This window comes from Perognathus longimembris, chromosome 14 (genome assembly GCF_023159225.1).
Source record: "Perognathus longimembris pacificus isolate PPM17 chromosome 14, ASM2315922v1, whole genome shotgun sequence".
Lineage (NCBI taxonomy): Eukaryota > Metazoa > Chordata > Mammalia > Rodentia > Heteromyidae > Perognathus > Perognathus longimembris.
Window position 1 is genome coordinate 17,355,823 of NC_063174.1, and position 24,012 is coordinate 17,379,834.

A 24,012-nucleotide genomic window follows, 5' to 3' on the forward strand; every position below is an offset into this window, starting at 1 on the left:
TTATGATGGCTCTATAGTACAGCTTGAAGTCTGGTATTGTGATACCTCCTGCACTGCTTTTTTTGCCTAGAATTGCTTTGGCTGTTCTAGGTCTTTTGCTGTTCCATATGAATTTGTGGGTTGCTTTCTCTATTTCAGTGAAGAATGTCACTGGGATTTTGATAGGGATTGTATTGAATTTGTATAACAATTTGGGCAATATGGCCATTTTCACTATAATGATTCTGTCTACCCATGAGCATGGGAGGTCTTTCCATCTCCTTGTGTCTTCTTTGATTTCCCTTATTAGATTTTTATAGTTCTCATTAAATAGGTCCATCACGTCCTTGGTTAGGTTGATCACTAGATCCCTAGGTACTTTATTTTTTTTTTTGTTTTTTGGCTACTGTAAATGGAATTGTTTCCATAATTTCCTTTTCTGTTTGTACATTGCTGGTGAACAGAAAAGCTGCTTGACTTTTGTGGATTGATTTTGTATCCTGCTACTTTGCCAAAATGGTTTATTAGGTGTAGGGGATTGGCGACTGAGTTTTTTGGGTCTTTTCAGATATAAGATCATGTCATCTTCCTTGCCGATGTGGATCCCTTTGATATCCTCCTCTTGCCTTATTGCTATGGCTAGGGATTCCAGCACTATGTTGAATAGAAGTGGGGAGAGTGGGCATCCTTGTCTTGTTCCCAAGTCTAGGGGGAATGATTTAAGTTTCTATCCATTTAATATGATGTTAGCAGTTGGTCTGTTGTATATGGCTTTTATTGTTTTGAGGAATGTTTCATCTATTCCTGTTCTCTCCAGAGCTTTTTTTTTTTTTTTTTTTTGCCAGTCCTGGGCCTTGGACTCAGGGCCTAAGCACTGTCTCTGGTTTCTTCCCGCTCAAGGCTAGCACTCTGCCACTTGAGTCACAGCGACACTCCTGGCCATTTTCTGTATATGTGGTGCTGGGGAATCGAACCCAGGGCTTCAAGTATACGAGGCAAGCGCTCTTGCCACTAGGCCATATCCCAGCCCTCTCTCCAGAGCTTTTAATAAGTATGGATGTTGTATTTTGTCAAAGGCTTTTTGGGCATCGACTGAGATAACAATGTGATTCTTGATTTTAGTTCTGTTGATGTGGTGAATTACATTGATTGATTTACGGATGTTGAACCATCCCAGTGACTGTGGGATGAAGCCTACTTGGTCATGATGTATGATTTTCTTGATCAGTTTCTGGATCCTGTTAGCTAATATTTTATTGAGGAGCTTTGCATCTGTGTTCATTAGTGATATTGGTCTGTAGTTCTCTTTTTTTGGGGGTCTTTGCCTGGTTTGGGAATGGGTATGATATTAGCTTCGTAGAATGAGTTTGGGATTTCTCCCTCTGTTTCTATTTTGCGGAAGAGTTTGAGGAGCATTGGTATTAGGTCATCACTAAAGGTTTTGTAGAATTCATTGGTGAATCCATCTGGACCTGGGCTTTTCTTTGTTGGGAGGTTCTTGATTACCTCCTGTATCTCACTGTAAGTTATTGGTTTATTTAGTTGATTTATTTCTTCTTGGTTCAGTTTGGGCAGTTTGTACTTCTCTAAGAATTGATCCATTTCTGTAAAATTATTGGTGTTTGCTGAGAAGAGGTTTTGGAAATAGCTCCTTATGATTGTTTGAATATCGTGTCTACTTGTTGTAATTTTCCCGGTGGAGTCCTTGATTTTACGTATATGAGTCTCTTCTCTTCTTTTCTTTGTAAGTCTTGCGAGGGGTCTGTCAATTTTATTTATTTTCTCAAAGAACCAGCTTTTAGTCTTATTTATTTGTTGAATGGTCTTTCTATTTTCAATCAGATTTATCTCCTCTTTAAACTTTGTGATCTCTCCCCTCCTAGTCGTTTTAGATTCTGTCATTTCTTGTTTCTCCAGTTGTTTTAGTTTCATCGTGAGGTTATTCACCTTCTCTGCTTCCATTCTTTTAATGTGAGTGCTGAGGGCACTGATCTTGCCCCTCAGTACTGCCTTAGCTGTGCCCCATAGGTTTCTTTGTGATGTGTTTTCATTGTCATTGTGGCTTATGAATTCGTTGATTTCATCTTTAATTTGGTCTGTGGCCCAAGTGTTGGATATCAGTGTGGGGTTTAGCCTCCAAGAATGTGTATAGCCTCTATGGTAACCGTTGTTATTGAGGGTTACCTTTAATCCACTGTGGTCAGATATAATACATGGGATGACGTCAATACTTTTGTATTTGCTGAGGTTCTTTTTGTGGGCTGACATGGTCTATTTTGGAGTATGATCCATGGGCTGCAGAGAAGGTGTATTGGGTCTCTGTATGGTGGAAGATTCTGTATAGACCTGTCAGATCCATTTGGTATATGGTGTTATTTAGGTCCTCAGCTCCCTTGCTAATCCTTTTGGTGTTGGATCTATCTCTTGGTGAAAGCGTGGTATTAAAGTCACCCACAATGAGTGTGTTTGGGTCTATCTTGTTCTGTAGTTCTGTGCGAATTTGCTTGATATATGTAGGGCCTCTTTTGTTTGGTGAGTATACATTTATCACCGTGATGTCTTGATTCTTGATTTTTCCTTATATTAAAATGTAGTGGGCTGGGGATATAGCCTAGCGGCAAGAGTGCCTGCCTCGGATACACGAGGCCCTAGGTTCGATTCCCCAGCACCACGTATAAAGAAAACGGCCAGAAGCGGCGCTGTGACTCAAGTGGCAGAGTGCTAGCCTTGAGCGGGAAGAAGCCAGGGACAGTGCTCAGGCCCTGATTTTAATGTCCAGCTTGTCTGGGATCAGGATGGCTACTCCTGCCGTTTTGGTAGGTGCGTTTGCTTGGAAGATCTTGCTCCATCCTTTTATTCGGAGCCTGTTTTTCTCCCTTGCTGTAAGGTGGGTCTCTTGTAGACAACAGATGGCAACCTTTTGTTTGCAGATCCATTCTGCCAGTCTGCTCCTCTTTATTGGAGAGTTGATATCGTTTATATACAAAGAGATCAAAGATACGAAGAGTGTTTTTTTTTCTCCTTCCATTTTGTTGTTGGGCTGTTTTTCCTCTTTTTTTTTTCTTGTATTTAGTGAGCTGCTCTTTCTGTTGGGCTCTGGCTATTGTAGTTTCTTTCTGTTTCTGTCTGTGTGTCCTGTACGATTTCTGTTGGGTGGGATTCCCCTCTTAGAATTCGCTGTAGGGCTGGTTTTTTATTCATATACTCCTTTAGATCCTCTTTGCTATGGAAAGATCTGGTTTTCCCCTTGAGTATGAACTCCAGCTTCTCTGGATATTTTATTCTCGTTTGGCAATTTTTGGCCTGTAGGACTTGGATGGTGTTCTTCCATTCTCTTCGCGCGTGGTAGGTTTGTGTGGAGAGGTCTGCTGTTGTTTGGATCCTCTTCCCATTGTAATAGATTTCTTTCTTCGCTTTGGCTGCATTCAAAATTTGCTCTTTATTCTTGAGATCTGAAGTCTTGAATATTATGTGCCTTGGTGTAGCTTTTCTGGGGTCTCGTCTGCCAGGTGTCCTATAGGCTTCGGTTACCTGGATAGGGTCCCTTGTGAGACTGGGGAAGTTTTCTGCAATAATTTTATTGAAAATATGTTCTAGTCCTCTGCTCTGGTATTTGGCTCCTTCTTCTATTCCAATTATGTGCAGATTATATCTCTTTTCTTTGTCCACTAGCTCCTGGATTAGTCTGCCCTGGAGCTTTTCAGTTTCTTGGAGTGTGGTCATTTTCTGGTTCTTATCGGCTGCATCATCGTCCAAGAGAGTGATTCTGGCTTCCATATGGTCAATTCCTTGTGCTGTGGATTCAATTGCGGAGTTTATGGATGTCAGAGAGCTATTTATGGTTGCCAGATCAGCTCTGATCGTGGAAATTTCTTCCTTTAAAGAGTTGTATTTTAAATCTATTTTTTCATGCATTTCACTTCTTAGGATCTTAAGGTCTTCTTTAATGGAGGTTTGCACTGTATCCATTTTTGCTTCCATTTCTTTCTTGGCTTCCTGGATGTCCTTCAAGACTTCCACTCTAAACTCCTGGAATTGTTTTCTGATTTCGTTTCTGAGGCTTTCCATCATTTCCGCTGACACTGCCTCAGTTGTTTTTTTATTCTCCATCTCCTCTTCAGTCGTGCTGCTTTTTGGAGCTGGCGAGTTGGCTTGCCCTATGATGAACTGTGTTATATTTCTTTGTGATTTGCGCATCTGGAGATCTGTGGGTGGCTTCCCTGGTTTGGCTTTGTGCTGGTTCCCGCTGGTCCGTCAGTGGGAGACTTGTTTGTGCCCTGGCTCTGGGTTTCATTTTGGCTGTTGATCCTTGCTTCCCAATGGGTGAGCGTGACCGTCTCGATTGTTGTTGAGGTGGTCACTCTCCCTGCACTTGGGGGTTGGTAGGTCCTGTGTCTTTCTCTGGGGGACAGTGTCCTACTGCTGTGTTGTGCTGACCCTAGCGTGCCCCTGGTGGGGGTTTGCTCGTCACTGATTCAGCGTGGCGTGGAGGCTTTTCTCTTCTTTAGTTCTTTTTTCCACTCTGTATCTTGGTCAGAGGAGCTCACCTCTCAGGTGGTTCGCCCTCCTGTGTGGCTTGCTCCAGGGCCGATGTTGTTGAGGGGCGGCCCACCCACTTGTGCGGAATGTGCCAAACTGAGTGGGCGCTGCCGCTGTGGGGCTCTGCCCTCCAGTGCGGGTGCTCCTATCCGAGCGGGCGCTGCCACTGTGGCCCTGCCCACCTATGCGGGGTATGCCTACCAGAGCGAGCACCGGGTTGTTGGGGTGTGCTTGTAACCCTCCCGCGAGTTTGCTGTGGGGGGAGGTATGTGTGGGTCCCAGTGGGATCAAGTGTTCGGGTGCTGGTTAGCGCCCACAGACTGCGCCTCCGCTGCGAGGGGGCGTGTGATCGGGCCCTGGTGTCCGAGCTGGGCTGGTATTGCCCACCAGTGCGCCTGTGACTTTTGTTCAAAAAGTCCTCGAGGACCTGGTGCCTCAGGTGGGGCTTCCAATGCCTGTTGGTCCCTGGGCTCCCGTTGGGAAGGGGGCGGAGCCGGTGCAGCCGGTTCAGGCTCCTCTGGGGGTCTTGGTGCTGCTCCGCCCTTCCCCTGCTAGCTCCTGTGTCTTCCCAGAGTCTGATGGGACCTTTTGCCGCCTGATTTGGGGGTTCTTTGTTCCCTCGGGGTGGGGAGGGGGAGGGAGGGAGCGCTAGCTTCTTTGTAGGGTTTGGGTCTCTGATAGCTGGTCTCCCGTTGGGGGAGGGGGTAATGGGGAACTTACTGGTCCTGGATTGTGTGTGTGTCCCGCGCTGCTGTTGGCCCTTCGGGTGTGGGGTGCTGGGGTGTGGCGGTCAGTTGTTTGGTGGTGGCGGCCCTGGCTCTCCTTTTCTGCCCTGCCCGGTTCCACCGCCGTTTACGTCCGATCCTGGCTGTGCGGTCCTGCACCTCCCATCCGCCGCCGTTTGTCTCGATCGGTCCGCGCACCCGCTGGGTCCGTGGAGTCCTGCTGTCTGGGCTCTGCGCTCCTGGTGTGACTTTTCGGCAGTTGGTTTGTTGGCGCCGGGTCCCCCTTCCCAGCCTGGCCCTATTCGGGCCAAGGTTGGCGGGAAGGGACAGGGTATCCTGGAGATTTTCCGGCTCTGTTCAGGTTATCGCTCTTCTTTTTTTTTATTGTTTTTCGTTTCCTGTGTTTCTCTCTTGCCTTTAGCTGCTGGGTTTGCTGGGTTCTTGATGGGGTGTTGGGTGCTGGAGTTCCCAGCTGCTATTCAGTTGGAGCGAGTTGGAGCGCCTCCCTACTGTGGTGGCGCCATCTTCCTCTCTTCTACTTCTACTTCTTTTTGCTGCTCACCTGGAGCAAAGAGTCTCTCAGACTCATGTGCTCTAGATTTCTCCTAACTGTGAGTCTCAGATTTCAGCTTCCTGAGTAACTAGGATTATAGGCATGAGCCACTAGAAAACAGTAACATAATGGATTCCTCCCTCCCCCGGCCTCCCACCTCCAGCCCGAGGCTTGAACTCTGGGCCTGGGCACTGTCCCTGAGGGTTTTGTAAATTTGTTTGTTTTGTTTTTGCTCAAGGTAAGTTCTCTACTACTTGAGCCACATCCACATCACTACTTCCAGCTCTTTTTGTTTTTGTTTTTGCTTGTGGGGCTTGAACTCTGGGCCTGGACATTGTCCCGGAGCTCTTCATGTCAAGGCTAGCACTTTTATCACTTGAACCACAGCCCTCACTTCTGGGTTTCTGGTGGTTAGTTGGATATAAGATTCTCAGGGACTTTCTTGCCTGGGCTGGCTTTGAACCCAATCCTCAGATCTCAGCCTCCTGAATAGCTAGGATTACAGGCATGAGTCACCAGCACCTGGCCTTCCAGGTTTATTGAATACTTTATTGGAAATAAGACTCTCACAGACTTTCCTGTCCAGGCTAGTTTTGGGGTTTTTGTTTTCTCTGTAATATGCCACCATTTCTATTACCATGTGGCCATTTTTGTGAGCATGGGGATCTGATCTCAAAACATGGTTCCATTTAAGGCTCTTTAATCCAGAAATTGCCATCATGACTGATATTCAAAATGTCCATAACGTTGCAAGGCTCACTTGGTAAACACAAAAGCCTTACACTTAATTCAGTAGTGTACACTCAATGGAAAACAAAAGGCATTAATAACAGCTCTCTTAAGAAGCTATGCATGTGGGGCTGGGGATATGGCCTAGTGGCAAGAGAGCTTGCCTTGTATACATGAGGCCCTGGGTTTGATTCCCCAGCACCACATATACAGAAAACGGCCAGAAGTGGCGCTTTGGCTCAATTGGCAGAGTGCTAGCCTTGAGCAAAAAGGAAGCCAGGACAGTGCTCAGGCCCTGAGTCCAAGGCCCAGGACTGGCCCCAAAAAAAAGAAGCTATGCATGTAATGGGCAGGAACACTGAGCGTATGGCCTGGATGTAATCATCTAAAAATGAAAAGCATACTTTATAGTAAATACATAGTCCAGTGAACTCGCTGCTGTTGAGCATATGGCCTAAAATCTGACTAATTCCAGAATACCTCTCAGATGCCATGTACTTAGGAAATTTCAATTATTCTCTCTTTTGGTGTGGATCAAGGCTTCCAGAAAGAGAGTTAATTTGCAAAATAAGGCATACTATGGCTTGGATAAGTTTCATTCCCTCCATAGCTGATGGGGAATTTTAGTCCCTGTGGGAGGAGAGGCATGGAGAAGATGCAGGTATTGCGTTTGTGATGTTTAGGAGTCAACATTAGATCATTGGGAGAGGTAGGAGGGAAGGCAGAAAGAGAGACAGAGACAGACAGAAAGGGAGAGAGTGAGAGACAGAGAGAGTACTAGTTAGTGCCTGCAAACCATGTCTTAAAGAAGGTTCTCCAAAGCTCACAACCCACCCCCCCCCCAGCCTGATCCTTACTTTTATTGTAGAAGAATACATCCCCACTTGAGCCACAGCTCCACTTGGCTTTCTGTTGATTAGGTGGAGATGAAAGTCTCACAGACTTTTCTTCCCAGGCTGGCTTCAAACCACGATCCTCAGCTCTCAGCCTCCTGAGCAGCTAGGATTACAGGTGGGAGCCATTGGCACCGGACTCCACATCTCCCATTTCTACCTAAAGACTATGAACCAAACCTCCATCATTTGGGTATACCAAGTTCCAAAGCCATACAGCTCGAAACTGTTGGAAACTGTTGTTGGAAACTGTCTTTATAAATGAAGATAGTAAATTGGCAAGTATGTTGGGAAAAGACCTCGAACGAGTGAAAGGCGAGCAGTGGAAGCACGTGCAGGGGTCTTGGCAGCATCTTTCTAAGTGACTAAAGTGTGCGTCCTCTGACTCAGCAGTCCCAGTTAAGAACTTACACCCCACGTTTGCTGGCCCATGAATCAGAGGGATTGTGCATCACCACAGTGAAAGATTAGACGCCGCCCAAATGTCTAAATAGATGGTGTACATTTTGTGTCATTATATATGTTTGTGAACTAAATGTTGGAGGGTTTCTTTGGAAGGGGGGCAACAATGAAAAGGAACCCAGGGATTTGGGTATACAAGGCCAAACCTTTGCCTCTTGAGTGCTGGAATGACAGGCATACACCACCATGCCTGCCTATGAGCAAACTGTTGATGTGTTGTCATGGGGTTACTTCTGAGTTATCTTAAGCAAAGAATGTACCCCTGAGCAATTAGTAGTATGCAACTTCATGTGATCATTTTATTTATTAGGGGTTTTTGTTTTGTTTTGTTTGTATTGCCAGTCCTAAGTCTTGGACTCAGATCTTGAGCACTGTCCCTGGCTTCTTTTTGCTCAAGGCTAGCACTGTGCCACTTGAGCCACAGTGCCACTTCTGGCCTTTTCTCTATATGTGGTGCTGAGGAATCGAACCCAGGGCTTCATGTATAGGAGGTAAGCACTCTTGCCACTAGGCCATATTCCCAGTCCCTAGGGATGTTTTATTTGGTTGGTTGTTTTGTTTGAACAATAACTTTTGATGTTCTGATGCACATGAAAGGCTTTTTATTTCTTTACAATAAAAAAATACATCTAAAGGAAATAAGGTAAAATGTCAAGATCTAGGTATTTTATGTTTTTTGAGGCTATTGCAAAAGGAGTTGCTTTCCTGATTTCAGCCTCAGTCCTCGAGTCGTTAGCATAGAGAAAGGCCGTTGATTTTTGAGGGTTTATTTTATATCCTGCAACTTTGCCAAAGTTTTGGATCAGCTCTAGTACCATGGGAGTAGAGTCTATGGGGTTCTTTAGGTAAAGGATCATGTCATCTATGAAGAGTAAAGTTTAACTTCATCTTTTCCTATTTGGATCCCTTTTATATTTTCTTCCTACCTAATTGCTCTGGCTAGGAATTCTAGTAGTATGTTGAAGAGCAGGGGAGAGAGTGGACATCCCTGCCTTGTTCCTGATTTTAAAGGGAATGGCTTTAGTTTTTCACCATTTAGAGTTATGCTTGCTGTTGGTTTGTCATAAACTGCCTTGATTATATTCAGGATTGTTCCCAGGAATCCCAGTTTTTCTAGGGCTTTTAGTATAAATGGGGGCTGGATTTTATCCAACGCTTTTTCTGCATCGAGTGATATAACCATGTGGTTCTTTACCTTGCTCAAACCCTCAAAAATCAATGGCATTTCTATATGCTATTGACCTGAACGCAAAGGCTGAAATCAGGAAAGCAACTCCTTTTGCAATAGCCTCAAAAAACCTAAAATACCTGGGAATAACCTTAACCAAAGAAGTGAAAGACCTCTATGATGAAAACTTTAAAAACATGAAAAATGAAATTACGTCAGAACTAAGGAAATGGAAAAACCTCCCATGCTCCTGGATTGGGAGGATGAATATAATCAAAATGACAATATTGCCAAAGGCTATCTACAAATTCAATGCAATACCCATTAATATCCCAACACCATTTTTTAATGAAATAGAGGAAGCAATCCAGAAATTCATGTGGAATAATAAAGGACCTAGAATAGCAAAAACAATCCTAAGCAGAAAGAACAGTGCTGGAGGAATTACAATACCCAACTTCAAACTGTATTATAAAGCTATAGTAATGAAAACAGGTTGGTATTGGCACCGAATCAGGCCTGAAGACCAATGGAACAGAATTGAAGACCCAGAAATGAATCCACAGAACTCTGCCTACTTAATCTTTGATAAAGGAGCTAAAACAATAGTCTGGAAAAAATATAGCCTCTTTAACAAATGGTGCTGGCAAAACTGGATCAATACATGCAACAAACTAAAAATAGATCCTTATATATCACCCTGCACCAAAATCAATTCCAAATGGATCAAAGACCTCGAAATCAAAACAGACACCCTGAAAACACTAATGGAAGGAGTAGGAGAAACACTTGGGCTCCTTGGCACAGGACGGAACTTCCTTAACTAAGACCCAGAAAGGTTAAAAATCAAAGAAAGGTTGGACAAATGGGACTGCATCAAACTGCAGAGCTTCTGCAGGTCAAAGGACATAGCTCGCAAGATAAACAGAAAGCCCACAGATTGGGAGAAGATCTTTACCGGCCATTCAACGGACAAAGGCCTCATATCTAAAATATATGCAGAACTAAAAAAATTACCTTCCTCCAAAACAAAACTGCAAAGAACCAATAGCCCCCTCAACACGTGGGCTAAAGACTTACAAAGAGACTTCTCTGATGAGCAAATGAGAATGGCCATGAGACATGGAAAAGTGCTCTACATCACTGGCCATAAAAGAAATGCAAATCAAAACAACATTGAGATTCCATCTCACACCACTAAGAATGTCCTATATCAAGAAAACTAACAATGACAAATATTGGAGGGGATGTGGCCAAAAGGGAACCCTACTTCATTGTTGGTGGGACTGTAAACTGGTTCAGCCACTCTGGAAAGCGGTGTGGAGATTCCTCAGAAGGCTAAGCATAGAGCTCCCCTATGACCCAGCAGCCCCACTTTTGGGTATCAACCAAAAGACCACAAACAAAATCACACTAAAGTCACAGCACAACAATGTTCATCACAGCACAATTTGTCATAGCTAGAATCTGGAACCAACCCAGATGCCCCTCAGTAGACGAATGGATCAGGAAAATGTGGTACATATACACAATGGAATTTTATGCCTCTATCAGAAAGAATGACATTGCCCCATTTGTACGGAAATGGAAGGACTTGGAAAAAGTTATACTAAGTGAAGTGAGCCAGACCCAAAGAAACATGGACTCTATGGTCTCCCTCATAGGGAATAATTAGCACAGGTTTAGGCAAGTCACAGCAGAGGATCACAAGAGCCCAAAGCTATACCCCTATGAAAATATAAGATGATGCTAAGTGAAATGAACTCCATGTTATGGAAACGATTGTTATATCACTGTTGTAACTACTTTCAACGTGCCATGTGTAACTGTAGCTTCTATTATTGATGATCTTCTTGTATCACCTTCCTGTGGTTGTACCTACACTATCTCTGTATCGTATCTGAGTATATTGGAAACCGTGTATTACTGGTATTAGAACTAGGAAATTGAAAGGGAACACCAAAATCGAGACACACAAGGTAAAAAAAGACAAACAACTACAAAAGCAATGCTTGCAAAACTGTTTGGTGTAAATGAACTGAAAACCTCATGGGGGGTGGGGAAAAGAAAGGGAAGGGGGAGGGGGAAATGAGGGATGTGGGATGAGGTAACAATCAGTACAAGAAATGTATCCAATGTCTAATGTATGAAATTGTAACCTGTCTGTAATTCAGTTTGATAATAAAAGCTTAAAAAAAAGTCAAGATCTGACAAAGCTGTTTGATGGTTTCCCAAGTTTTCAGTATTTCATTGTCTTCCTCATTCAACTTTACATGAAAATATCTTATATCTTTTAAATATCAAAGTCAGAAATGCTCACAGATGTCCTGAGAATAAAGACAACTAAGCAAGTTACCTATAAAAGCATGGTATGCATATGACAAATACAAATCATAGCTTACATTCATAATTTTTATAACACATACTGTCATTCAGATGCGCATATTTTTGGTAAGTTCAGTTCTGTTGATCAAAGATCCAATGTAGCCAATTCTCCGCAATTATTTTAGATGTTTAGAAATAAGCCCCACTCTACCTTTACCAACTTTCCTGTAGATGAGTCAGTTCTTTTCGTGGCAAAATTTCACTGCGGTCAGTCTGAGTGGCGTGGTCTGAGAAGAAAAAGCCAATCTTTAGTTCATCAGAAATGTTAAGTCTGAAAAAACAACAGCAACACCACAAGAGGTCAAATGTGCCTTGTGTTAGAAATAGGTGTGAAAAACGTCCTCTTGGGCTGGGAATGTGGCTTATCGGTAGAGTGCTTGCCTAGCATGCATGAAGCCCAGGGATTGATTCCTCAGCACCACATAAATAGTAAAAGCCAGAAGTGGCACTGTGGCTCAAGAGGCACAGTGCTAGCCTTGAGCCAAAGGAAGCCAGGGACAGTGCTCAGACCCTGAGTTCATGGCCCAGGACTTGCCAAAAAAACCCCAAAAAACACAAACCAGAGATGTACTAATGGAGTGTTAAGATGCTGCCTTGAATGGCTTGTTTAATTTCCTAATCAACAGTACCAGGCTACATGTACTTCCATTTAAACAATAAATGTAGTTTTTGTATATTTGTATATATAGTTTGTATATTTTTGTAGCTTTGTATATTTTTATTGTTATCATAAAGGTGATGTCTACAGAAAGTTTTATTTTCTGCACTTATATATTTGGATTCAATTAACTGCAATATTATATATACATATGTGTGATCAAAGTTATGTTAAGCTCGATTGCATTATTTGGTGGAAACTATAATATGACCTAGTTTTATTTTTCTAAATGAACAAATAGTACAAGAAGAAAAGAAAAGCTTTTTCCCATTTCCTGGAGTTCATTTATGTAAATATTATTTTATATGATCAGAGGCATGTATGCACTGTGCCTTTGTGTTTTTCCCTTAAGAGTGTCCTCCTTTGATCTGACTGTGTGTGTATGCCTACAGTCCCGTGCAGCTTATCATGTTCTGGTATATTTTAGGAAGCAGATAGGTCTTTTTTTTAATTAAAAAAATTTTTTTTTGCCAGTCCTGGGCCTTGGACTTGGCGTGAGCACTGTCCCTGCTTCTTTTTGCTCAAGGCTAACACTCTGCCACTTGAGCTACAGCACCACTTCTGGCCATTTTCTACACATGTGGTGCTGGGGAATCAAACCCAAGGCTTCATGTATATGAGGCAAGTACTCTACCACTTGGCCATATTCCCAGCCCTTAATGTAAGGTCTGCCCACCTGACATGTCCCCCACCTGGTTAAGTCTCCACCCAGTTATCTGGGTAACCAGCAGACCTGGAGGCAGTTACTTCCCTCTGCCCTGAGGTCACAACCTAATCCACCTGGCGACACCCCCCTGCCCTTGCCCTTGATAAGGCAGGGCTGGGTGGGGGGTCACCCCTCCTCTCAGGTCATGCATCACCTTGGCCACAGGCCAGCAGGTCAGTAATAAATTTTCTCTCCTGCCTGAGTACCAGGTGCTCCTTACCGGCTACCTACTTTAAAAACCAAACACTTATGTGTAGTTTTCCAGAGGAACCTCCAGACTGCTGTTGAGAGTTTACATTCCTACCAACAGTGCAATTGGGTTCCCCACCCCCACCACAGTCCTGCTAATATTTGTTGTTCAAATTCACAGTGTTCGCCAATCTAACTATGGTGAGATGGAATTTCAGAGTTGTTTGGATTTGCATTCCTTTGGGATTAAACAACTTAAAAAACCATTAAAAGCTGAGCATAATGCTCATGCCTGTCATCCTACCTACTCACAAGGCTGGGATCTGCGGATGATGCCATGACAGCCTGGGTAGGAAAGTCCCCAACTAACCAGCAAAAAAGCCGGAAGTGGAGGTGAGGCTCAAGCGGTACAGTGCTCTCCTTGAGCAAAAAAGCCCAGCGACAGCACCCAGGCCCAGAGTTCAAGCCCCCATAACGGCATACACAGAGACGCAGACACACACACACACACACACACACACACACAGATCTAATAGGTTACCACTCATAACAGCAAAAAAGACGTGGTATGTTTTCCCTTGAGAGAGAAAAATGTAGGAATTTACAAATATTCACACGTATTTGTTTCTCACTTCATCTTCAGGTTTAAATGCTCAGTAACCACGACTTCCTCCACAAATATCGTCCCCCGGGTCTCACGGCTTTTTACCTAGTTATTTATTCAATCATTGTAAGTGATTAACACCGTAGCAGTGTCGTCGAGGCTCTCAAGGCTTGCAAGCGGAACTCAGATCTAGATTGGGACTTTTTTAGGCCTAAAGGAACAGCGAATGGGGACGAGATGAGGTTTAGAGTAACGCGGCCACACTCTCACAGCGCGCATGCGCCTGCGGGAGCTCCCGCAAAGACTTCCGGGAAACAACCCGATCCCCAATCGCAGCCCGAGGCTGGCGGGAGGCAATTTCGGATGGGAGCCGAGCCCGCCCCGCCCTCGCCTTCTGCTTGCACAGTTTGGTGCGAATGAAGCCTACCGGGGCCGCAGCTGTGGCGGTTCCGCTGCCCTGGCTGCGGGAGGGTGAGCGGAACTTCTGGTCGTCCTCGGCCTGATGAGCGGACGGCAGCGAACGCTTTTCCAGACGTGGGGCTCCAGCCTTTCCCGATCCTCCGGGCCCCGGGTTGCAGCCTCCCGAGGGAGCGGCCTCGGGACCCCGGCGTCCGCAGCTCCCAGGCGCCGTTGTCCGCCGCGGTCGAGGAGGCCCAGCCCGAGTCCGATGACGAGGTGTTGCTGGTGGCGGCGTTCGAGGCCGAGCAGCGGCTGAGGGGAGAGAATGGCGGCTTCTGCACCTCCTCGGGCGCCCTGTGGATTTATCCTACCAATTGTCCGGTCCGAGACTACCAGCTGCGCAGCTCCCGGACCGCCCTGTTGTGTAACCCGCTCGTCTGCCTGCCTACCGGGCTGGGGAAGACCTTCATTGCCGCAGTGGTCATGTACAATTTCTACCGTTGGTTCCCTTCTGGCAAGGTGGTTTTCATGGCGCCCACCAAGCCTTTGGTGACACAACAGATGGAGGCTTGCTACCAGGTGATGGGTATTCCGCAACCCCACATGGCCGAACTGACAGGTATGTTAGTAGGAATGGATGAAGAGCCGGATTCCCAAGGGGATGTGGACATATTCTGGTGGAAATAGAACTACTGGAACTCCTGCACCATGTACAGTAGTTCGCATGCAAACATACACATATCCCATTTTCTCCCATGGCAGGTTTTGTAGCAAGTCTAGTACTGATTACTTTATTTAGCTTTCAGAGATTACCTTTGTATAGCTTGTCAATGTTTGGAAGCAGTGAAGAGTGTATAATCTCTAGATAATTGTGGTATTCTCCGTTGTACGTTTTTGCTTCTCTTCAATTCTTATGCACTTCTGCAGGAATTCTGTAAATATAACCTACTTGTGGCCTTTGGTTAGAGGCAGCTTTGACATTTGGGCAACATCAGCGCTTTAATGTGTGGCCTAATAGGCCTGGCATGAGTAGCCCCTGCCTGTGCTCCCAGCTACCTCGAGGCTGCAATGGGGAGGATGAAGGTTCCAGGCCAAAAAACAAACCAACAAACAAAAAAAAGTTGACAAGTCTCTAACTAGAAGAGGCTGGGCCTGGGGTTTCCCAACTGGCATCCGAACTTAATGGGAACATCAATAGGAAGATAGTTATTCAGGCTTTCCCTGGGCAAAGTGAGTCCCATGTCTTCAAAATCAGGAGAGCCTCTGCCTTAGCAAGTGCATAAAGCCTTCAGTTCCAACATCAGGTCCACTAATCAATCAGTAACAAAAAATAATGAAAATATCACTCCAGTGCATTGTGAAAATTGTTCTTCACTTAACCAGTGTACCAAGCCATTCATAAAGTTGTCCAGATTATATGACTTTGTAGATAAACAATATGAAGTTTATTTATTGGCTGAATTGCAGATTCAGATTCATTCTACCACTTGAGCCACATCTCCAGCTTCAGTGTGAAGTTCAGAGGTAGACTGTCACTTTAATTTGCAGGTTCTACTCAAGCTGTCACCAGGAAGGAAATATGGTCCAGCAAGAGAGTTCTGTTTCTTACACCTCAGGTCATGGTAAATGACCTTACTAGAGGAGCTTGTCCTGCTGCTGATGTCAAGTGTGTAGTTGTTGATGAAGCTCATAAGGCTCTTGGAAACTATGCTTATTGCCAGGTAAGAATTTTGTGTGGTGTATTCTGTAGTGTATATTGTTAAGATGTATTTTGCAGGGGATCATTATTAGTGATGGAAGTTTTTGATGGTTGTTTATTATCCCGGAATAGGTGATCATAGGAAATACTTAGTCTTGCTCACTTTTTAAAAAATTTTGTTTCGGGCTGGGGATATAGCCTAGTGGCAAGAGTGCCTGCCTCGGATACACGAGGCCCTAGGTTCGATTCCCCAGCACCACATATACAGAAAACGGCCAGAAGCAGCACTGTGGCTCACGTGGCAGAGTGCTAGCCTTGAGCGGGAAGAAGCCAGGGACAGTGCTCAGGCCCTGAGTCCAAGGCCCAGGACTGGCCAAAAAAAAAAAAAAAATTTTTTTTTGTTTTGTTTTGCCAGTCCTGGGCCTTGAACTCAGGGCCTGAGCATCATCCCTGGCTTCTTTTTGCTCAAGGCTTGCGCTGTGCCACTTGAACCACAGTGCTACTTCTGGCTTTTTCTGTATATGTGCTGCTGAGTAATTAAACCCAGGGCTTCATGCATACAAGGCAAGCACTCTACCACTAGGCCATATTCCCAGCCCCTGTCTTGTTTACGTTAATCAGTGTCTCTGCTCTCCCTCCCTCTCTGTTGGGGTCCATCTTCCCCCCTAGATGGAAGGGGCCTGAGGCACCTCCCCCAGCTGGGGAATGCAGCCCTTCCATCCTCTCTACATTGGAATCTGGAGAAACCGGTCCAATAAGAGACCCCCGACCTAGCTGGCAGCCAGCCTGGCGCCTACCAGCCCCGCCCTGGAGGTCGAGTGACTTAGCCCCTTGGAGGTCAAGTGACCAGCCCCTTGGAGGTCACCTGACAGCTCGTGGCCTATGGGAATCCTGGCCAACCTCCTTCCCCAGATCATCTACCCTTGTCCCTCTCTCAATAAAGTTAGTTCGCCCTCAGAGGCTGACCCGTGGTCTATGTCCGTTGCTTCCAGAGTAGGATAGCGGTCACATTACCACGCGGGTTGCACGCCCGCCAGGACGGAGACATCCCCACGTCTCACCCCGACAAACCTGCAGGCCGAGGGTTGGGGTAGAAGGCGATGCGAGGATAATAAGAGAGAAGGAAATGAGCACTTGAGCCGGAGCAGAGAAAGCAGTCCCCACACCTCTCCCTATCCCTTCCTCCTTTTTTTCTTTCCTTTTCCTTTTTCAAAAAAACTTAACAGATGTCAGGTGCCGGTCATGGATGGCACAGTGAGGTAAAGTAGGATATTGGTAGAGTTTGGAAGCTAAGATAATAATTCAAGGACTGTAAGTAGACATATAGGACTATTCCATGGCAGCCAGGCCAGGTAATTTTAAATGTCAATATCATAAGGACGAAATATGTACCTGCCTAATACTGCCTTTCCTTTCTATGTAGATACCAAGTACAGGTGTGGGAGCAATGGGATGTACTTATAGAGGTCATTTACTTCTCGCCACTAAATAGAAATGATTTCTATTTATCTGTTATGATAAGGACACTGGCCCTACCTGTCCTACTTAAGGAACAGAACATGAAGCATGCATTTTATTCTTAGTAGTTTGAATGGACGGTGTAGGCTATAGGGAATATGACCTGCAAAGACTCATTAGAAATATTTAGCTGGAGCCAGCACCAGTGACTAACACCTGTAATCCTAGCTACTCAGGGGTCTGAGATCTCAGGATCACGGTTTGAAGGCAGCCCAGGCAGGAAAGTCCTTGAGGCTCTTATCTCCAGTTAACCACCAGAAAACTGGCAGTGGTACTGTGGCTCAAAGTGGTAGAATGCCAGCCTTAAGTGGAAAAAGCTCTGGCACAGCCCCCAGGCCCTGAGGTCCACCCCCACAACCAACAACAAAAAAGAAGTATTTAGCTGGAGGCTGGGGTTGTGGCTCAAGAAGTAAGCCTTGCAAATGCAAGGCCTGGAAACAGGCCTTGAGTTGAATGTCCAGTACTGCTAGGAGAGGAAGGGAAGGAAGTAAAAGAAACAGTGTGATTAGGATGATACTTAAGGCTTAAGAGATTAGAGTGGAAAGGGAGCGTGATAGTGAATGCGAGATTGGAAGAGTAGCATGACTCCCAGGTTTCTGTTTTGGAACACTCACTTGTGAAAATGTGTGAGTTCTGGAGGCACAGTAGGTTTTGGGGAGAATGGAAAGGATTTGCCTTTGGTTTTAAATGAATTTCACTACCGGTTTATGGATGCATAATTTGGCTTCCTTGGAGACTTAAGTATTATTGACTTGTGTCTTTGTGTTAGGGAAAATTGGCATCTTTCTTATAGTTGATCTTTTTAACTATATCCTTGTAATGGACCTATTTTTCTATTTGTTCATGGTTCTAAATTGAACACATGCATGTTCAGATTTCCCTGTGAGAATGATACTTTAAACTTTTTATTCTATTTGGAATCCATTTTGTAGATTTATCTTCTATTTAATTCATAGTCACATTCAATGACCTTTATTAAACTGCAAGTCTTCTGCACTCTACCACTTGATCCACAGCACCACTTTCATCTTCTTCTGAGTAGTTTATTGGGGATAGAAGCCTCATGGGGACTTTGCTTGGGGTGGCTATGAACCACGATCCTCAGATCTCAGCCTCCTGAGTAGCTAGGCTTACAGGTGTGATCCACTGGCACCTGGCATGGCTTCTTGTTTATGAGAAACAGTCTTGGTAGGTATAATGATACGTCCACATGAAATAATCTTATTATTATAAACATTGCTATATCATTTAGAGGAGTCAGAACTGCCTTATAATCTGAAACAACACTGAATTCTGTCTACCATAAGAATATGATTTATGGCTGGGAATGTGGCTTAGTGCTAGAGTGCTTGCCTGGCATGCATGAAGCCCTGAGTTAGATCCCTCAGTACCACATAAATGGAAAAAGCTGGAAGTAGCACTGTGCCTCAAGTGACAGAGTGCAAGCTTTGAGGAAAAGAAGCTCAGAGACAGTGCTTAGGCTTTGAGTTCAAGTCCTAGGACTGGCATAAAAAAAGAACAAAATGATTTATGAAAGCACCAATCCAATAAATGGTCACATTCAGTTCCTTTGGTTGCATCTATGACCCTTATTTAAAGTCCTTTTTTCATGTCCAAGGCCATCAGTTTTAGTACTAAGATCAAGTAGAATTGGTAATGAGAAATAAATTTGTCTTGTTTTTAGGTTTTGTTTTTGTGGTCCTGGAGATTACACCTCAGGGCCTTGGCCATGCCCAGCAAGCACTCAGTGAGTGAGATTCATCCCTCAGACTTCTGTTAGTTCTCAACTGAAATAATTCTGCTTCAGTCTCTGTTGTGTATAATGTTATGTCTTCATGCACAATCTGTATCATGTTAAAAATATGATAAACAGTATTTTTTGAATGTTAAGATTCAGTATGAGTCTCAGGGAGCCCAGATCATTTCTCTACATAAATTATGCTCTGTGGTAGTTTTGCTTACTAGATCCCCAATGTACCAGTTAAGAAATATTAACAGACTAGATAGAGCAGCTTGTTTAATCAAGCCACTGCTATGCTTGCATTGGACAGGTGAAATCAATATTGTTTTCTTTTTCTTTAAGGTGGTAAGAGAACTGCTTAAATATACGCATCACTTTAGAATTTTGGCACTTAGTGCCACACCAGGTAGTGATGTAAAGGTAAGTAAAATGTCTTTCCATTTATTAACATTTCAGGGCTTGGAATGTGGCGTAGTGGTAGAATGCTTGGCTAGCATGCACAGAGCCCTGGCTTTGATTCCTCAGTACATATCAGTAGAAAAAGATGAAGTGGTGCTGTGTTCAAGTGGCAGAGTGCTACTAGCCTTGAGCAAAGAAAACTCAGGGACAGTGTCCAGTCCCTGAGTTCAATCCCTAGGACTGGAAAAAACAAAAATAAAACACACTTCAGAAAATAAGAATTTTTGTATGGGCCAGGTTGATTTTCCATTCTAGTATTTACCTAGTTTGACTTTAAGACTACAGCCTTTCCACAACCTGCCTTAACTTTTCTTTTTTGGGTGAAGCAGGTGTTTTTTTCCGTTTTCTTTGTCAGTTGTGGGGCTTGAACTCTGGATCTGGGTGCTGTCCCTGAACTCTTGCTCTCAAGGTTTGTCCTCACCGACTTGAGCCACAGCAACACTTCTGGCCATTTTCTATAGATGTGGTGCTGAGGAATCGAACCCAAGGCTTCATGTATACGAGGCAAGCACTCTTGCCACTAGGTCATATTCCCAGTCCCCACTAATGGTTTTCTAGTGGTTAACTGGAGGTAAGAGTCTCATGGGCAAGTTCATGGGCTGGCTTTGAAGTTCACATCCTCAGATCTTAGCCTCCTGAGTAGCTAGGATTACAGGTGTGAGCCACTTGTGTCTGCCTTTTTTTGTTTTTGGTTAAACAGTTTGTTTTTCTTCTTTTCTTTTTTGGACTGGGGATGGAATCCAGGATGTTGGTTGCACTTGCTAAGCAAGCGCTTTGCCACTGAGCTACATCCCAGTCCTGTAGGAGGCTTTTTTGTTTGTTTGTTTTTATTTGATTTGCTATTTGTCTGTTGTTGTGGGACTTGGCCATGTTGCCCAGTCGGGTCTTACACTTCTTGAACTTCTGTGCTCTTACAGATCTCCCAAACTCAACATCCCACTTACCTGCTGAACTTAGCTACTCTTTGGATCAGTAGTTTTATGGCTTCAGTGTTATTTTGTTGTTGCTGCTATTTTTTTCTAATTTTTTGTTAATATACTGGGGATGGACAAAGGGGTTACAGTTCCATAAATCAGGTAAAGAGTACATTTCTTTTTGGACAAAGTTACTCCTTCCCTTGCTCTCTCCCTTAAAGCTATTTATTTAAAAATACCAATTAATGTACTAGGGCTATTTTTTAATTTATTTTATTTTTTGCCAGTACGAGGGCTTGAACTCAGGGCCTGAGCACTGTCCCTGGTTTGTTTTTGCTCAGTGCTAGTAGCACTCTACCTCTAGAGCCACAGCACCACTCCTGGCTTTTTCTCTTTATGTGGTGCTGAGGAATCGAACCCAGGGCTTCATGCATGCTAGGCAAGGAAGCACTCTACCACTAAGCCCCATTTGCAGCCCCTGCTTTTTATTTTTATTATTTTTTGTTTTGCTGGTCCTGCAAGTTGAGCTCTGGGCCTGGGTTCTGTCCCTGAGTTTCTTTGTTTTAAGAGTAGTGTTCAATCACTTGAGCCGTCACACCACTTCTGGCTTTTTCTGAGTAGTTTATTGGAGATAAAGGTCTCACGAAGCCAACGCTGGCTTCAAACTATGATCCTCAGATCTCATCTTCCTGAGTAGCTAGGATTACAGGTCTGAGCCAGCAGGGCCGGGCTATGACTACTTTGTAGTAATTGCTATGTATAGTTCTTTTTAGTTTAACTTGGAAATAGTTTTAGACTTATGGAAAAATTTGTAAAAGTTTAAATCTTTGTCTTTCACTTAATTTCTGCTAATGCTGACATTAATACAACCATAGTAAGAATGCTAGTAGCTAATATACCAACTATAATTTGAATTCTGCTTGCCCATCAATGCCTCTTTTTCCCCATTGCGCAATCTAAAATCTTGAACTTAACTTACTGGTCTTATCTCCTTATTCCCTTCCAATCTGTGACAATTCCTTAGTCTTGTCTCTCATGAGCTGCATGTTTTGGAACAGCATTTTGTAGAATGTCACTCAGTTTGGTTTGTCTGGCATTTTGCAGACCAGAAGGGATGCTGTACATAGCTATGCTCAGCACATCCTGTCAGGGCTACACGTTGACTTACTTCTGGTGCTCCTAATCTAAGATGACATCTTTTGGGTTTCTCCCTCTATAATGAATAAGTACCTAGTGGGGGAGATAGTTTGCACTATATTCGTGCTCTATTTTAGCATCTAATTGTGATCTAGCTGTCAACGATTACTTTTGTGTTTTCTTTAAAATCACTATTGCTGGGCTGGGGATATGGCCTAATGGCAAGAGTGCCTGCCTCATATACATGAGTCCCTGGGTTCGATTCCCCAGCACCACATATACAGAAAATGGCCAGATGTGACGCTGTGGCTCAAGTGGCAGAGTGCTAGCCTTGAGCAAAAAGAAGCCAGGGACAGTGCTCAGACCCTGAGTCCAAGTCACAGGACTGGCCAAAAAAAAAAAAAAAAAAATCACTATTACTACCCCTCCTCCATCCCTTTTCTCTTACTCACCCTTCCTCTTACCCTCCTTCTTTCCTTTGCTTCCTTTCAACAGATTGCTTAGTGAGTTCTAGACTAGCCTGGAACTCAAGGTCTCCAGTCTCTGCCTTTCAAGTACTGTACTAGGTTTTCAGATGATTGGGGTATCCCATGAGTTCAGCTTCTATGCTTAACTGACATTCTTTTGTAACAAAGAGCTTTTATTTGTGAATTCACTTCTTTATATCTTTATGAACTAATATATATTGATTGTTTTCTATGGGCTACAGTCCATATTCAGTTTTGTTGCTCAGACTGGGTTAGCGTTGGCCATTGCAGAGCTTCTTCAACACAATTTCTATGTTCTTTAGATACATACGCGTCTCTATTTCCCTTTAAAACATTTAAAATTTTTCTGACATCACAAGATAATTTATGCTTATTTATTATTTTCCTTGGCCTAGGTATAGAATCAACCATTTTTTAAAGAGCTCTTGTTCCCTATATTGGAGAATATTCAAAATGCAGATATTTTATTTCTTGGTGCTGGAACCAGGGTTGTTAGAATGCCAGGTGTGTACTCTTTCCACGTGGGAAAAATTCCAGCCCCCCCCTCAAGGATTTTCAGCCCTCCTCTAAAATATGTTTGTCTATCTCTGTAAGATTACATTTGAAAAGTGCCAAAAATACGTTTACGAAATTTGTTAGAAATGCTCTAATGTTCTTATTAGAGAAATGTTACGGGTAGAAAAAAATGTTTCAAAATTATTTTTCTCCTGTTCTCATACGGTATGTGGAATGTGTAATTTTTTTTAATTTAAAAATTTTAAATTAAAAAATGATGTATGGCAGGGTTACAGTTACATAAGTTAGGTAATTAGTACATTTCTTGTGGAACATTTTTACCCCCTCCGTCATTTTTCTTCCAGTTTCCCTCTTCCTGTGGGTTTTTTTTGGGGGGAGGGTGTAGGAGGGTTATTTTTGTTTGCTTTTGAGACAGACTCTTGCTATCTGGGCCTATGCTGGCCTGAGACTCTTACTATTTCATTTCTGTATATAGTTAAAAAATCAACATGTTAAATAATTTATTCTGGGCTGGGGATATGGCCTAGTGTCAAGAGAGCTTGCCTAGTATACATGAAGCCCTGGGTTCGATTCCCCAGCACCACATATACAGAAAATGGCCAGAAGTGGCGCTGTGGCTCAAGTGGCAGAATGCTAGCCTTGAGCAAAAGGAAGTCAGGGACAGTGCTCAGGCACTGAGTCCAAGGCCCAGGACTGGCCAAAATATATAAAATAAAAAAAAATTTATTCTCATATTTTATGGATTTTGTGTAGGCTGTGCAGCAGGCTATTGCTAACCTACTAATTGGGCAGATTGAGCTTTGTTCTGAAGATTCTGCAGATATTTTGCCATAGTCTCATGAAAGACGAGTTGTGAAGCTTGTTGTGCACCTTGGGGAAGAACTGGCAGCCATCCAAAAGACATACATCCAGGTAAGCCTTTTTTCTCCTAGTTCTAGGTTTGCATAAATTCACTGGCAGAATCTAGAAAAGAGAACATACAGAATCCATATATTATAGAATCCATATATTGAAGAGGTCTTTGAAGTTATGAGTTTGGGGATGGATTAAAGATGATGAGTGATTTCTTTGCCACTTCTTCTATTGAGACATGAATATGTTCTTCTATCTCAAAAGTGGGCTGGCTCTCTGAACGACCTACGGAATTTGATGATTGCATGTTAGCCACATGGTTAAGAAAGCTAACCATGTAGAAGAAAAAGGAGTAATCAGATAGATCTATGAGCCCAGGTAACCTTTTACAAAGCTGCCAGCAATCTAATTCTCTAAACAATAAGGAGGATAGACTAGTTTTCCTCCAGTACTTCCATACATATTTTTTTCCTTTTTCTTTCTTTCTATTTTGCTCCGTTTTGTTTTTTTTTTTGCCAGTCGAGGGCCTTGAACTCAGGGCCTGAGCACTGTCCCTGGCTTCTTTTTGCTCAAGGATAGCACTCTACCACTTGAGCCACAGCACCACTTCCAGCTTTTTCTATATATGTGGTGCTGAGGAATCGTACCCAGGGCTTCATGTATACGAGGCAAGCACTTTACACTAGGCCATATTCCCAG

General features: G+C 43.7%; 2 pseudogenes; both read left to right on the plus strand.

Annotated features, from left to right (window-relative positions):
• Positions 1-14,093, plus strand: part of LOC125362993 — a 28,568-nt pseudogene extending 14,475 nt beyond the window's left edge.
• LOC125362878 lies at positions 14,093-23,794 on the plus strand (annotated as a pseudogene).
• The last annotated feature ends 218 nt before the right edge of the window (positions 23,795-24,012 follow it).